Source organism: Meles meles, chromosome 15 (assembly GCF_922984935.1).
Source record: "Meles meles chromosome 15, mMelMel3.1 paternal haplotype, whole genome shotgun sequence".
In the NCBI taxonomy this organism is placed as follows: Eukaryota; Metazoa; Chordata; class Mammalia; order Carnivora; family Mustelidae; genus Meles; species Meles meles.
The window spans coordinates 36334027-36349761 of NC_060080.1; the positions used below are offsets into that span (position 1 = coordinate 36334027).

The 15735-nt window shown below is 47.4% G+C and overlaps 1 long non-coding RNA gene across 2 annotated transcripts in view; it reads right to left on the reverse strand.

Annotated features, from left to right (window-relative positions):
* Positions 1–2826: 2826 nt before the first annotated feature.
* The window catches only part of LOC123925454, a 124706-nt gene continuing 111797 nt past the window's right edge, over positions 2827–15735 (reverse strand). The window contains exons 2-5 of one of the 2 annotated variants that reach the window (XR_006815018.1): positions 13254–13315; positions 5142–5298; positions 4418–4530; positions 2827–4282 (exon numbers count right to left, since the gene is read on the reverse strand). This is a non-coding gene — a long non-coding RNA (uncharacterized LOC123925454). The remainder of the gene's footprint in view (positions 4283–4417; positions 4531–5141; positions 5299–13253; positions 13316–15735) is intronic. The other variant, XR_006815017.1, reaches the window with a different exon arrangement.

Consider the following 15735-nt stretch of genomic DNA (forward strand, 5'->3'; position numbering starts at 1 on the left):
AACCCACTGAGCCACCCAGGCACCCCACACATATTTTTTATATACAGAAAAAAGATGGCTTAAGTTTCGGTTTTTCCCTGCTAGTGGTTTTCTTTAAGTGATGGTGATTTTTTTTTTTTAAAGAAAAGACAAAAGCTATAAGAACCAGAAACAAACAAACAAAAATGTGAAAAATGGTATTGAGACTAACCAAGGTCAAAACGAAGTGCAATCTCCTATACCATGTTCCAAGAATGTCCACTGGCGTGTTTAGATGGCCGGAAACCTCGAATTGCACAAAATAGTTGGAGAAGATGGTTATGTTGTGTGGGCTGAAAGAGATAAGGCTTTGTGGGGGTCGTGACATCTGTCTGCACAAATCTGATGGATGCCACATCAGGGTGTGTCCCGATTTTGCCCTCTGGAACAGCACATTGCCTGCCTCTCAGTGACTGTACCATGCAAAGATGAGGTTCCACATTCAGGCCCTTTGGGACTCCCCTAGATGCTGCTGGGCATCTTGGCCCAGGAGAGCAGGCACGGACCTCTTGGGGGGGTGGTCCATGGAGAAGTCTCTTGCCTTGCCTGGGTTTTGAATTTGATAATGTCTTGTTTTCTTTTTAAGATGGAAAGCCATAGATGATTAATTATGGGACAAAGAGAGGGAGCCAGGACAACCATCGACAGACCAATGGTATAGAAGGCGTGCTTTGACGTTATCTTTAGGAATATTTTACCTTACATAGAAAAGTGGATGTTGCATTCATTTCTGAGATCTGGTAGCAGAGGCAAAATTAGCCCAGAAGTTGTTTCATCACAGTTTAGTAAAACTTAATTTCTCAGTAGACAAGCTCTGAGCAAGCTGGGTTAAAAAGAAGCTCACCCAACCATACAGATCTAACCCCAGGATCGGAGGCCGTGCGATCAGTTTCCAGCAGGAAGCTCATTTAATCATCGGTAAGACTCATATATCGGGGGACGCGACAGTCGGGGTGTCTGGTAAGGTAAATATTAGAGGTGGGCAAATCAGGCCCCGGATACCCATTCACGACCCTGAACTTTAGGTCCCAGAACTTCCTTTGGGAAGCCCCCCATTAGCACACCAGATATGCTGGTTGGGTGGGTTCCCTTTACCCGATATTTGGGGAGGGGGTAGGCCCTCTTTGGCTTAGACCAATTAGCTTATTCCTTTGCCCTGACTTTGGGCCCATGTAACTTGAGGGGCCATTTGCTGAGCTTCCTGGGACACAGAAATCCTCTCTCTTTTCCCGGAGCCTGCAGGAGGGGCCCTCCCTGGGTGGCAAAGCACAATGACTGAGGGCTTGCGAAGTGGAAAGAGAGGGGAGGGCCAGCCCCCCGCATCCTACAATGTGGGGAGAAGGTACAAAATCAGATCTTCAGTGACTCAGGATCCAAGAGCAGAGCCCCTGCCAGATTTTTCAGTTTCCTGGGTCAGTGCGTTCCTTGATTGGTTAAGCTAGCTTGAGCAGAGTTTTCTGTCATTTGTCCCACGCGCTGCTGACTGGTACAATACCGAAAAGGACGCTTACATTCTAGTTTCAAAGATTGGATTGTTGTGTCTATGACTTTAACAACCACCAACAAGCAGCTTAAGATAAAAATCTGCTTTTACTTTGCTGTCAGGATAGTGTTTTCAATACTTTATTCTAAAAACATGACCATTCTAGGAAGGATTTCTAAAATATTTTGTCCCCATCACTTGGTCTGACCCAGGGCAGGACCAGTCTGATGATCACGGAGTAACTGAGTCCCAGGTTCTGGGGCAACTGGTACAGCCATCCTGTTCTGTTGAGGTGTGTATGTGTGGTGATGGGAGTGTGGTTATAAGGCACAGAAAGTGATTGGTCAACTATAAACTATTACAAGCAGAATCAGACATCTGCTGTAAGTTACCGTTTGACAAAAGTTTTCTTTTCTTTTTTTTTTTTTAAAGATTTTTAATTTATTTGACAGAGAGAGATCACAAGTAGGCAGAGAGGCAGGCAGAGAGAGGGGAAGGAAGCAGGCTCCCTGCTGAGCAGAGAGCCCGATTCGGGGCTGGATCCCAGAACCCTGAGATCATGACCTGAGCCGAAGGCAGTGGCCCAACCACTGAGCCACCCAGGTGCCCCTGACAAAAGTTTTCTTTAAAGATCTAGTAAAATGACTGTGGTTCATTTTTACCAAACAGGACCCAGCACTGCGAAATAAATCACATGAATTGCAAGATTTGATAATATAGATCAGTGAGTCTTGAATCCTTCCCTAGTGCAAAGAGAAAGTGCCTTTGTTTCACCAGAGAGAAGTAGCCCAGAAAAGGACACACCTCCCTAGGGCCCCGTGGGGTCCAAATTCCATGGGAACTCTTCTCAGGTCTGGAGGAGGCCAAAACTATTAGGATACTGGCACACACACATTTCTACTCCTCCAGAAGGTGAAGATCAGCCAAGGGTAATCAGAAAGGCTGCTAAGGGATGAATCATATGTTTCAAGTTAGGATTGTATTTAGCTGCATTTAGCAGAAAATACCAAAAGACAGAAGCATAAACATAAGTGTTTATATACCCGTAGAAAAGTCTTAAAGAGCTTGTTTCTTCTTGTCTTTCTATTCCACTACCCTGGCCCTGGTTTCTACTCTCAAAGTCACAAGGAAGCTGCAGGAGTTCCTGCTCTCACATCTACTGTCCTAATGAAGGAGGAAGAGAATATCTGCATAACTGAGTTAGTTCCTTTTTTATTTTATTATTTTTTAAAAGATTTTAAAATTTATTTAACACAGAGAGAGAACACAAGCAGGAGAAGCAGACTCCTCACTGAGCAGAGCCCAAGGTTGGGTTGATCCCAGGACCCCAGGTTCATGACCTGAGCTGATGGCAGTCACTCAACCGACTAAGCCACCCAAGCACCCTGAGCTAGTTCCTTTTAACTTACCTTCTCATTAATCCCATACTTCTGCTTATATCTCATTGGTTAGAAATTAGTCACATGGCTGCAGTGACCAGCAAAGGGGCCTGAAAAACGTAGTCTCTTAGTTGGGCACATTACGTCCTGGATAAAATTAGTAAATGAGAGAATAGAAATAGGGTAATGGCCTAAGAGAGGTTCACTAGTAAAATATTATTCAGAACGAAAAATGCAAACGTGGGTGCATTTGCATTAGCAACACATGCCATCAAAACTTATTTCTGGGTTATTTTCAATGAGAATTGTCACAGAGGCTGGGCAAGGGGAGAGGATTTAATGCTCAAAGGGTCTGGTCTCCATTTGCCCCTCCTTCAGCTAGGGTGGCAGAGTCCTCGGATTCTTTTTCCCTGGTGGCTGCAGCTTATAATAGGTTGTCCTTGGGCCATCACGGTATCTTCTGATGGTGTCATTTGGCCTTTTACTTGCTCTTCCTGCCTGTCTTTCACCTGCCAATTTTCTCCTTCCTCTTCCTTCTCCTCATTTTTCTCCTTCTCCTTTCCCTTCCCTTTGTCCTCTTTCTCTTTCTTCTCCTTCTTCTTCTTCTTGTTTGATTTTTGTTTGTTTGTTTGTTTTTTGTTTTTTCCTCTGCTGCTGGGTCACACCTGGACCTGCAGAGGGAGGCCAGCTCTTTCTGTCCCGGGGCCCTGTGATCAGAACCTTTTAACCTAGTTGAGCCAATGAGCAGTGAGTTGCTGGGCACAAGGTGACAGATAGTTGAGGTCTGTTATTTTAGTTAAGCCTCACATCTTCATCTGAGGCTTGAAGTGAAGTCGCTTGACCAGGGTGACAAGTTCAGGAGGACAACAGCTGTATCTTATACTTCCAGGAAAGAAGAACGAAGGTGTAGAAAGTCAGGGAAAAAACACGGCGTGGGGCACACCTGCTGTGACCTCCATTAAGGATCTGCTCCCCCTTCTCTGGCACCAGCGTCCTTCCAGGACCAGCCTGCACCATTTTGGTGGACTGCCTGGACCAGTGACCCGGAACCACGAACCAGCACACCCCACGTCCAGTGACCAGTCCAGGATGGGCAGATGGTCCCATCATGCCATTCCCATGTCTGTCACATGGGCTGCTGAGAGGACAGTCTTTGAGCTAAACTGCTAGCAGCCAACTCACAGCCACCTCTGGTGGAGAGTCCCCCTCAAGAGAGACGGGGTGACTGAGACCTAGTCCTGTTGACATCATGGAGTCAAGCCGGTCCTGCACTTTTCACGGTGACCCACACGTTTCTTTCCCAGCTACTCCGAGTTGGGTTCCTTCCCTCACAGCCCAAGTGTCTGGACTTTTATGCAGGGCAAGCAGACTGAATGCTCCCCTTCTGGCCCCCGGGGCCTGCCTGCAAGACAAAGGTGGGGGAGGAGGGTTTACAGATGACAGAAGGAGAAGTTGAGCAAACAGAGAAGGTTGTATTTTCTAAAGCGAAGACCATTTTTCTCTGTGTTTTAAACCAGAGGGTAAAAGGATGTTTTACCTTTTGGGAAGTTTTCTGGCCTGCAGTTCTAAGCCTCTGTATTATGCTCATTTAAAAGCATTTCTGCTCCTCAGAGTGGAAAGTCGAGAGGAAAGGCAAGTGCAACAAAGTCTCTGTGAGAGGAGAAAGGAGGCATTTCTGATCAGTGGGGAAAGGTGGCTTATTCAAGAGAAAGTGCTGGGGGACACCTGGGTGGCTCAGTGGTTTAAGTGTCTGCCTTTGGCTCAGGTCATGATCTCAGGGCCCCGGGATCAAGCCCTGGTTTGGACTCCCTGCTTAGCAGGGAGTCTGCTTCTCCCTCTCCCTCTGTCCCTCCCTCTGCTTGTGCGCGCGCTCTCTCTCTCTCTCACTCTCAAATAAATAAAGTCTTAAAGAAAAGAAGGAAAGAAAGAAATAGTACTTGAATGACAGGACGGGGGAGCCATCTGGAAAAAAAAAGGTGAATCCATATTTCAATGACCTGTCCAAACAAAATCTACATAGGCCTACTATTGAAATGTTAAAAAAAAACCCATAAAAGTTTTAAAATAAAATGATATTTTTTACCTTTTCACATCAGAAGGAGGAATGCCTTAGCAGAAACACAAAACATAAAACCCCAAATGGAAAGAATTGATGAAAATGACTATATAAAAATCAAGTTTTCTCTCTGGGGCCAACCCTACCGTAAACCAGCCCAAAAGGCAAATGTCAAACTGGGAAAAACTATTTTGACTAATCTCACAGGTAAAGTGTGACTATCCCCAATGCACACAGATTCCTATCCATCAAGCAAAGGCCAACACATCGACGAATGGGCGAAGGATGGGGACTGGCGAGCTGTAGGCGTGGGGCTCCTGTAGGAATGGCCCTAAGGCATCCGAAGAGCCGCTCAGCATCACCTGTGGGAAGAGAAATGCAATTTACATTGACACCGAGATGCCATTTATCATCGCTCGGGCTGTCCCATTCTGATCACGCGCCGTGTTCAGAAACATGACAGGAGCTCGAAGGCATCCTTGATGTCTGTAAAGCAGGACAGTTTTAGGGGAGGGCAATTTGGCAACATCCTTCCCAGCTACAAACGCGCTTGTCCCTTTCCTGGTGAACCGCGGCTCTGAGAATTCATCGGACCGTGCTGTTGCGGGTTGTGAGCCCGGCGCATGAGTAAAGGCTCTTCGGCAGCGTCGCCTGTGTTTGCCAAAGACTGGACACCATCCAAACGTCTGACATTCTGCAGCTGGTTAAGTGAACTAGGACAGTACGCTAACCTTTACGTAACAAAATGTAGGCACAGCCTGTGTGTGCGGCGAGTGGATCCCTGGGAGTCTGGTAAGGTTGGGGGGCGCTTCTGGAGAAGAAATCCAGGGGTCTTGAGGGGTAGCAGCAAGAGGGGCTCTTCTGCATACACTGGTCTAATCTTTTACATTTTGTGTGTGTGTATGTTTTAAGGTTTTATTTATTTATTTGAGATCGAGATCGAGAACACGAGCAGGGGGAGGTGCAGAGAGAGAGGGAGAAGTAGGCCCCCCACGGAGCAGGGAGCCCAATGTGGGGCTCCATCCCAGGATCGCAGTATTGTGACCTGAGCCGAAGGCAGACGCTCAACCATCTGAGCCACCCACGCTCAGACCTTTTATATTTTGTACCACGTTCAACCGTTAACTATTAAACATACTTTCTAAACTTGAAAAAGTGAAGTATCCCTATTCTTCTTGCATCCCAGGGACAGCCAGATACGGCAAGGGTGTGCCCAGGTCATCACTGAGGCCATCCCCTGCCCAACCCCACCTCCTGGTTTGGTCACCACTGCTCAGCCTGAAGTCTGAGTTGTGAAGACAGTGGGGTCGGGGGTGGGGAGGGTCCCGCTGGCTCAGCTGCCGGTGATGGGAGGTATGCTCCTTGCCCCCATCTGAGGCCTGCTCTCAGCCACTCCCCTGCCCTGAAGTCGTCACCCTGTTGTGCATTAATTAGTACACATTAATGATGGATCTTATAGGTTCTCAAAATCCTTTTGGAGGCAGGCAGAGGAGAACACGTTTGTAAATTTCAAATAACTAAAAACAAATTTGCAGTTGCTGGTGCCCACTAGGTACTTGGACGTGTGGCGGAAGGCGAGGGAACATCTGCCCAGGGCACCGCCTCCTCCGGGCAGGTTTGCCATAAAACTCCACGGTTCTCCCTTCTTGCCCCAATGCAATTAAACGTGGACTCTCCTGACACTGGACCTGCAGAGGCGGGGTCGGGGGGGGCATTTCCAGGGAGGGCCCTGCTTCTGCTGTGGCTATGCACTCTGTCACAGTGTCACACACTCCAGTGTCTGACCTCAGAGTCTGTCTTTTGAATTACAGCAGTTGTGGGTGACACCCTCGTGCCAAGTCCCTGGTATGCTGGCCTGGCACTCAGCTCCTTGGCTCCGGGGATAGGGCCCCGAGTGGAGAACAGACTCTTTTCTCGTGTCACAGAGGGGGCTGGCAGGAGCAAGCTCCCAGCTGTCACTCTGGGAAGGACAGTGTCACCTTGGCACTGAAGGGCCTGGCCAGCTGCCCCGTGGATGTTTGGAGTGCACTCTCTGGGCACAGGAGCTGATGGCTGTCCTGGGACCTCTGGAAGGGTTTAGGTCTCATTGAGGCCCTCTCTGGGCCTAACGAGAGGAGGGCTGCAGGTGGGTGCAAACAGAGGGAACCTCAGCAGAGACCAATCTGACAAGCTGCCAGGTAGAGACGGTTCTGAGCTAACGACAAGCCAAACGAAAGGCCCAGAGCAGCTCCCCTGTGGACGAGCCTACTGGCGCGGGCATGCACACGCGTGTGTGAATGCGGGCACATGTGCCATGAGTGTGCATGTGTGAGTGTGCCCGTGCATGTGCCACAAACGCACAGGCATCAGACAAGTAGAGACACCTCCCTGTATTCACACACATCTGTTCCATGGTCTGACTAGAATCCCCTTCCCAGACTGGCCTGCCTAGTGGACTTTTTACACAAAGAAAGGGCCAGAGAAACGGGCCACCAGCCCTGCAGGATCTGAATGTCTGGGTGTCTGCAGAGGCACCCCGGGCTGTCTCCCTGGGGAGAGACATTGCTGGGAGAGATGGGCTGCGGACCTATCAGGGGGCAGGGAGACAGCTGTCTCCTGCATCTTTGATGTAGGACCCCCAAGGGGCACAGCCTGGACATTGTTTTGGGCCCACTTGCCTGGCTCTGGAGGAAAGAACTCCATAGGCCCATGTGGGGTCATAAGCTTGGCCTGAGGAAAGGGGAAGATGAGGGGTCGGTACTTTCTGAAAGGAGGAAGGAGAGAAAGAGACAGAGACAGAGCAGGAGGGAGGAACTAGAAACGTGGACAGGAGCGGGGAAGGAAGCCGGATGGGATTCTGGAAAGGCAAAGAGGGAATTGTGTGCAAGCCTACACCTGACTTTCTCTTACGAAATCACTTGCACTCAGGTTGACATGAATTAGCCTGAGTCCCACTGCCCAGGGCTCCTCTGGGTCTGGTTTGGCTGGATCTTTGAATCTCTAGTCATCATTTCTGGTCAACCTCAAGGAGACGGGGTGGCTGAAAGGGTCCCCTCACGATGGTGTCGGTGCTTGCAGTGGGGCTGGAGAACCTCTGTCACTCCCTAACCTACTAGGAACGTCGATGAAGTGGCCTCCCTTCCGTGGGCCTCAGCAGCCTCATGTAAAAGGCAGGTTGGACGTTAACCAATAAAGTGGGCTATTAAAGCATTTATCTCTCAGGGGGTGGGGTGGGGAAGAAGAGTCTGGAAGCAGAAGCCAGGGTGTGTTTATTAAATGTGAAAATGTATGGTAACACACAGAGGGTTTTTCCTGAAAAGCCAAAATATTTCTCCACAGCCATCTCAGCAGGCACGACACTCCCAAACTCCACATGTGAGTCGGAAGAGCAGAGAGGTAGGGGGTCAGTGGGCGCACGACTGGTGTGTCCCTGGGAAGACACGTGTGTGGCTGCACGTACGCGTGTGTGTATACGTGTGGCTGTGTGTGCTGGGAACCGGAAGGAACCCTGAGCAGCGTGTGGAAAGTAAAAGTAGTGAATGCTCAGCTTAAGCAATTGTTTTTCTCCTGGAGGCTAAAATTCATGGGCAGGTGGCCAACGGCCACGTTAGGATGAGAAATGTCATCTGTTTATAATAAGTTGGCAAATACATCTTGTGGGTGCAGTGAGCATGCAGCGCACCAGAACTCCTGACGCCAGCCCTGGCTCGGGGTCGGTGGCAAAAGCCCACTGGAGCTAAGACCCTAGTGTTCATAAAGCCCAGCTCCACCACTCGCCTCCTTTCTCCACCACCCACTTCCCTCCGGGGTGGAGAGACACGTTCCCCAAGATGGCAGCTGGAAAGCCTTCTGAGAGCCAGCGGGAACTGTGGCTCCCTCCCTGGCGGGAACCACCACAGCCACCAGAGCAGAGACAGGGGATGGCCTCTCCAGGTAGCAAGGCCCTCAGTCCCACCAATGCAGGGAGCCTGGGTCCCAGCAAAGAGTCTCCTATGAGGTCTTGGACTCTGTTCGGCTTCCCAACTTCTGGAAAAGCTCTGGGCTGCCCCTGCCCTATAGCATGGTATCGTCCGTCCAGTGAGCTGAGGTTTCTGGGTCTGTAGTGCCTGCCACTTTCCAGAGCAATAGCAAATAAAATCAAAAGCCAGACCTATGTGGCAAGTGCTGTGGCCTGTCACTGCCCAGGCGTTCTGTGTGTGTTACCTCCCTGTATGCTCCAGGAAGCTTGGAAGAGACACCATCATCATGCCACCGTGCAGATGGGAGAACAGAAGCTTGGAGGGCTTACACAGCTTGCCCAAATTCCTGCCGTCGGTGGGATTTGTGTGGATTCTGGTTTGAACCCAGGTTTTTCCAATTCTGGAGTCCCAGCTCCTTCCATGCAACTGCATAGAAGATTTCTCTTGAACTATGCAGGTCCACGGCCACCCGTGGAGACAATCTCTAGCCTTTCTCTGGGTCCTTCCTTCTGACCTTTGGAAACTCATATCCCCAAAGGGCACGCATTCCCTCTATTCAGAATTCAGTGAATAGTAACACGTGGTGGCCACAAAGCAAGGACATCGGACTCAGACCCAGCTGAGAACTCTGCTTTAGACTCATGCTACCCTTGGTCAAATTACTCAACCTCCCTGCCTCCAGTTCCCGATCTGTAAGATAGAGAGCGTTGAACTGCTGCCTACCCCACAGGGTGGGTGTGAAAGATAAAAGAGATAAAACCTACCCAGCTCCCTGGCCAGTGTTTGCATAGCTCTGCTAAGGAGGTATGTGTGGTGAGAAATGTGATGAGGTGAGGAGGACATGTAGGCAGATGTCCCACCACCAAGTTTCATTCTTTTCCCATCTTTTGACTTCTCCCACCCCAGGATGGTGTCTGAGAAGGCTGAGCAGGGGGGCTGAGATGTTCACCTGTGGAGTTAACAAGCTTCTCTCCTTGGTCAGTGGAGATCATGTGGGGAGCTTGGATGTTCACACCCTGCCCTGGCAGAGACGAGGCTCTCCCCATGGGTGGTATCACAAGAAGCTCTCTCCCTTTTTGAGTGATAACAAGGCCATGTGGGGAGTCACAACAGGGCACTCCGATCCTCCATTTGAAGCAGTTATCAGTGGAGGCCCTGTGGGGAGCCAGAACTTCTATCCCCACCCAGCCATAAGGGAGAGGCCTCTTTTACTTTTACCTCTGTCAACAGATTCCAAGTAGGGAACCTGGACTTCCCACCTCACTGCCACCAACCATTTTCCCTTCCCCAGAGGAAGCCACCTGACACAGATGGTTAAAATAATATCCAGCATCTTGTGACACAATATTTGAAATGCCAAGTTTTCAATAGAAAATCACTCCTCATACCAACAATGAGGAGGATCTCAAATTGAATGAAAATAACCCATAAATGCTAATCCCAAGATGACCGAGATGTTAGGATGATCTGACGAACATTTTAAAGCAACTGCCATAAAAATGTTTCAAAGAGTAATGACAAATACTCTTGAAACAAATGACAATTTGTTCCTGGGCAAGAAAGTTAAAAGAGAAAGAAGAACCCAGTGGAAGTTTTAGAACTGAAAAATATAGTAACCAAAACAATAACAAAAACCCTGCCTGAATGGAGGTGCTCACCCGCAGTATCACAGCAAAACAGTGAACTCAAAGATAGGACACTGTTCCATAGCCATTCTGGACAACAGAGAGAAGAAAATGAGCCAGAGAAAAAAGTAACAAGAGCTTCCGGGGTATGTGGTGCTATGCCAAAAGATCTAACTTCCATGACACTGGAGTTCTGAAAGGAGAAGAAACGAGGGCAGAACTGAAAAAGTGCTCAATTAAGTAATGGCTTAAAACTTCCCAAATGTGGCAAAAACCATAAAACCACATATCTAAGAAGCCAAGATATCAAACAGGATAAACCCAAAGAAATCCATATCAGGGCACATCACAAACTTCTGACAAACAGAGGGAAAAGAACATACATTGCAAACAAAGGGGAATGACACTCCACCTGTAGGGGAGGAGAGGGGAAGAAATGTGAATGACAGAAAATTGTTATGAGAAACATGGAGGCCAGAGTGTTGCAGTGTTGAAGTGGCCAGCTCAGAATCCTACAACCAGCTGAAAGGTCCTTTCTCGTGAAAAGATCCTTCAGGAATGAGAGGGAAATCAAAGCATTCTCCAAAAACCCAAGAATATTTGTCACCAACAGACATATAGAATAAGAATGGTTAAAGGAGTTTTTCTTTCTTTTTTTAAAAAAGATTTAATTTTTTGAAAGATTTTATTTATTTATTTGAGAAAGATGGGGGTGGGGGAGGGGTGGTGCTACAGAGGGAGAGGGAAAAGTAGGCTCCCTGCTGAGCAGGGAGCCCAATGCTTGACTCCATCCCAGGACCTTAGATCATCACCTGAGCCAAAGGCAGATGCTTAACTGACTGAGTCACCTAGCTGCCCTGCTAAAAGAGTTTTTCTTTCTTTCTTTCTTTTTTAAAGATGTTATTTATTTATTTGACAGAGAGTGAGCGAGCAGGAGCAGGGGAAGGGGCAGAGGGAAAAGCAGGTTCCCTGCTGAGCAGGGAGCCCGACCTGGGCTTGAGCCCATCATGACCTGAGCTAAAGGCAGGTGCTTAACCCACTGAGCCACCCAGATGCCACTCAAAGAATTTTTCTAAACAGAGAAGGAAACAATAAAAGAAAGAGTATTGGAGCATCAGTAAGGAAGAAAGAAGATAAGGAACAGTGTTAGTAATATTGGTCACTACAAGAGCTTTTCATTTTCCTCTTGAGTTTTCAAAATTGTGTTGAGGATTGAGGCAAAAACCGTTAACACCATCTAATGGGATTCTAAAAGTATGTAGAAGAAATATCTGAGACAATGGACTATTATAAACAGTGGGTACAGTGACATACAGAGAGGTAAATTTTCCACACTTCACTCAAACTTGTCAAATGGTGACACTCGTAAACTGTGGTAAGTCTCAGTAAGTGCAGAGAAATCATCTGATAAAATCCAACAAATATTCCAGATAAAAACTCTTAGCCAACTAAGAGGAGATGGGAACTTCCTCAACCTGATAACGGACATCCACTAAAAATGTATGGCTAAAATCATTTTTTTAAAAGTAGGCTCCATGCCCAACATGGGACTTGAACTCACAGCCCAGAGATCGAGAGTCAGATGCTCTACCAACTGAGCCAACCAGGTGCCCCTATAGTTCCTATAGTTACAATAATCCCTTTCTTGTTTTATTTTTTAAAGGCTTATTCATTTATTTGAGAGAGAAAGAGAAAAAATACGCAGGCAGGGGGAGAGAATCTTTCAAGCAGACTCTGGACTTAGTGCAGATCCCAACGTGGCTTTTGATCTCATAACCCATGAGAGTATTACCTGAGCTGAAACCAAAAGTTGGGTGCCCAACCCACTGAGCCACCCAGACGCCCCGTTAGCATCATTCTTAATGATGAAAGACTGAATGCTTTCCCTTCTGAGATCAGAAATTATCATAGACTCTATTCCACACTGTCCTAAAGACTCTATCCAGTGTAATATGGCAAGAAAAAGAAATCCAAAGATCCAGGTTGGAAATAGAAAAGGAAAGCTGTTTTTATTGGCAAGAGTCTACATAGAAAATCCAGAAGAACTAAAAAGCCCCTAGAACTAAAAAAGTAACTTTAGTAAAGATACAGGATACAAGATTAATTCATAAAAATCACTTGCATTGCTGTATATTTGCAGTGAATCATTGGAAATTGAAATTTTAAAAGTACTATTTACAATAGTATCAGAAAGTATAAAATAATTAGACGGAATCTGACAAAAGGTGGACAAGATCTACACATAAAAAATTATAAAACATTGCTAGAAGAAATGAAAGAGGACCTAAGTAGAGACAGAGAGAGAGAGAGAGACTGTGTTCATGGGTCAGAAGCAGTATTTTTAAGGTATACATTCTCACCAAATTGATCTGTAACGTCAATGTGATTCTGGGAAAAATCTCAACAGGGACTTTTGTAGAAATTGACAAACTTCTTCTAAAACTCATATGGAAATGCAAAGGGCTTAGAATAGTCAAAACAACTTTGCAAAGGAGGAACAAGGTTGGAGAACTAACACTGTGGGATTTCAAGACTTATTATAAAGTGACAATAATCAAACCAGTGGAGTAAACATGAGCACAGACATTAGTGGAACGTCAGAACCGAGACTAAACAGATCCAGTCCTGTATGAACAACTAATTTTTGAAAAAAGTCGAAAGCAATGCGGGGAGGGAGAAATGGTAGTCTTTTCAACAAATGCTGGGGGAACACGGGGCTATCCACAGGCAAAAAAAGTGAGCTTCGATCCCTACCTCATGCCATGCAGAAAAACCAACTCAAAACGGGTCATCATAGGTTGAAATAACCACAGCTTCTGGAAGAAAACAGAAGAAAATCTTTAAGACTTTGGGCTAGGCAAAGATTTCTTAGATATATCAAAGGCATGATACATAAAAGAAAAAAAAGTGATCTATTGGACTCCTTCAAAATTAAAAACAAAAGGAAATGAAAAGATGAGCTACAAATAGGAGAAAACACGTGCAAATCATATATTTAATAAGGGGCTTGTATCCATTTTATATAAAGAACTCCCCAAACCCAATAATAAGAAATCAAACAATCCAATGAAGAAATGGCTAAAATATTTACATAGATATATCACCATAGATCTATGAATTAGAAAGAAGTGATGCAAATTGTTTTCAAGAGAGATCACAATGCAACCATTAGGATGACTACAGTGAAAGAGACTGACCACAATAAGCATAACGAGGACGTGGGGCAACTGGAACCCACTGGAACCGCTGGAACTGGAACCATGCTGCTCATGGGTTTTTAGAAACGATGGGGCTGTCATTAAACAAATTTTGCCAAACCCCATTCAAAGAATCACAGATTAATTTCTTCCTGCCCCAATTTCTTTTGCCCAATTTCTTTTGTCACACCAGTCTCCTCCAGCCGTAGTGAGCTTTTCCCTTCAAGCCAACTGGAGTTGATCTAGTTTAGAAACACTCTTGCTGTTTTGTTCTGCTTTTTAATTTAAGACACCAGACTGTGAATTGGTTTGGTGTGTTCAAGACCGCCCATCCTCTTCTCCGTGGACTGGAGGTGTCTTGAAGGGTGACACAGGGCCGGATTAAAAGAAAGAGAAGGCAGAAAGCATCAGGACTCTCTCGTCTAGACAACTTTTGGAGGATTAAAGACAACTGTGGGTGTGAGTCAGCTCCCGCTCCAGCGAGCAAGTTTCTGTCTGCTGGTGTCTCTCTGCCTTTGCAGTCAGAGGAAGGGCCCAGACTCTGGCCAGGAAGAATCTGCTCTCTGCTGATAAAGTCAAAGCCCCAGTACCAGGAACCCTGTGGTCTTTCTGTCTTTGGAAGTTCTCCCCGTGAGGCCTGGGAGGAGAGGACACTCTCTAGGAGAAGTTACTTCCCCACGCTCCCCCCTCCCCCAACCCCCAAGCATCCTTCTGCAAATCGCCCAGGCAAGCCTTTGCACACATCTGGGCCGAGAGACCCCGCGCACCCGAGGCTGTGTGGGCTCCGTTTCAGGTGCTCTGGACAGTTTTCTCCCTTAAATGTGCGAACTGTGAAGTTCACAGTTTCCCGTCCCGCCTCTTGCCCTCTGGGGATGGGCGGAGGAAGGCAGCTGGGGTGGGCGTGCGGTCCGGGGAGACCCGTCGTGTGTCCGCCAGCGAGCGCCGGGATGGGGCGCTGCGTCACGGTGACCGTGGCCGCGGGAGCCCCAGACCCTGCCAAAGCAAGCCTGCTCGCTCCGCTTTGCTGCCTCTTTCTCAAACCAGTGCTGGGGAGTTCCAAGACTCTGAAACGGCCAGGGAAACTCTCTAGAGCGCCAATCAAACCACTGGAAGACATGCGGATTGTTTTGTTTTGGTTTGGCGTCTTTGAGCCCATTGTTGCAGGGTAAGCAGCGCTGTCAGTCTAGAAGCCCCCCAGGAGCCCGGCGTGAGTCTGCAGAGCTCGGTATTTTTAGAGTCTGCTCTCCCGGATTGCAGCTGGTGGACCCGAGCCGGCTCCTGTGGGGCGCGCGGGGCTTTGCGGAACCTGTTGCAGCTCCAAGCTGGGCTTAGCTGAAGTTTAGCACAGAGCTGGAGCCCGAGCAGTTTGAGGCAAGCACAAGGCACTCAAAAACCTTTGTTCAATTTCACCTTCAGTTAAACAAACAAACAAACAAACACCTCTCAACATGTTCAGATGCCATTTGGGAGGGCTGGGGGCGGGATTTATCAAAGATTTATAAATGGGGTGATCTAGTAAAAATAAAAATTGTCCCATCATTTCACAGGATGGCAGTGTATTTTGCTTTTCTTTGGCAATGATCCATGATTGAGCTACTGATTAAAATATACCTTAGAAGTACATGTATTTCTATGGAATGTCTCCGTAAGTATTTGCTGACTTGCTTCTGAATTCCATGCCTGGTTAAGCGGACCCTGGCCACAGGGAATTGCTTCTCCTTCACACAGGTGCTCTCTGCACCACTCCCTGTGGCTGGGGTCTGGGCTGCTGTGGGCTTTGTTTTTTGCTCTGTCTGGGGAGCCCAGCATAGGACTTAGCTGGGGAGGCTCTCATTCATCTCCACTGGGGGGCCCCTAGCTGGTCATCTGTAAAATGGGACAATAGGTGTTGTTCTTATCCACCTGAGAGTCTCCTTTACAGATCCAATTCATAAAGTATGGGCAAGCTGCTGGCAGCCAAGTCCTTTCCCCTTCTGCTTCTTACTTTGCAATCTGTGAAGTAAAGGAAAAAGTACAAATTTAGCAGTGATGACTCCGTT